The sequence below is a fragment of the Dama dama genome, chromosome 11 (assembly GCF_033118175.1).
Source record: "Dama dama isolate Ldn47 chromosome 11, ASM3311817v1, whole genome shotgun sequence".
NCBI classification, from domain to species: Eukaryota; Metazoa; Chordata; class Mammalia; order Artiodactyla; family Cervidae; genus Dama; species Dama dama.
Window position 1 is genome coordinate 74,422,866 of NC_083691.1, and position 602 is coordinate 74,423,467.

The window sequence follows — 602 nt, forward strand, 5'->3', positions numbered from 1 at the left end:
TCTTTTATATTATGGAAGTTCCTTTTATTTTGAAGCACAAAGAATTGTCTGGGGAAGGACTGTTAGCCTAAATAACCTCAGCCATTTTTGGTGTTTGGTGCTGACAAAAGTCATCTGAAATGAATTAAGTTTTTTGAAAGAGAAGGTAAAAAAATTTATTACTGATTTTAGAAATCATTCCTGGAAGGTTGAACTTAAGACTGCAGATGTTAGATGTTATAAACAAGCTCCGTAAGATCACTTAAAAAGCAGTCGTGTTGGACGTTCCCTGGCAGTCCAGTGGTTAGGACTTGGCACTTTCACTGCCATGGGCCCAGGTTCAGTCCCTGGTTGGGGAACTAAGATCCCACAAGCTGTGAGGATGGGCCAAAAATTTTAAAAAAGTAAAAAAAAAAAAAGTCACCTTAAAAGTTATATTATATAAAAAAAAAAAAAGAAAAAAAAAGTTATATTATGGGGAATGGGGTTGGGTGGGTGGACAATGCTCCTAATATTTTACTTATATTAGAAGTAAATAATGGCTTCTAATATGTGGCTCCAGGGGCCACATTATTCCAAAAATTTAAATATGCCTTATTTTATATGGAAATGAAAATGAAGCT

General features: G+C 34.7%; 1 non-coding gene across 1 annotated transcript; it reads left to right on the forward strand.

Annotated features, from left to right (window-relative positions):
• Positions 1-265: 265 nt before the first annotated feature.
• Positions 266-338, forward strand: TRNAE-UUC (transfer RNA glutamic acid (anticodon UUC)). The gene has a single exon. It is a non-coding gene; the product is annotated as a tRNA-Glu (tRNA).
• The last annotated feature ends 264 nt before the right edge of the window (positions 339-602 follow it).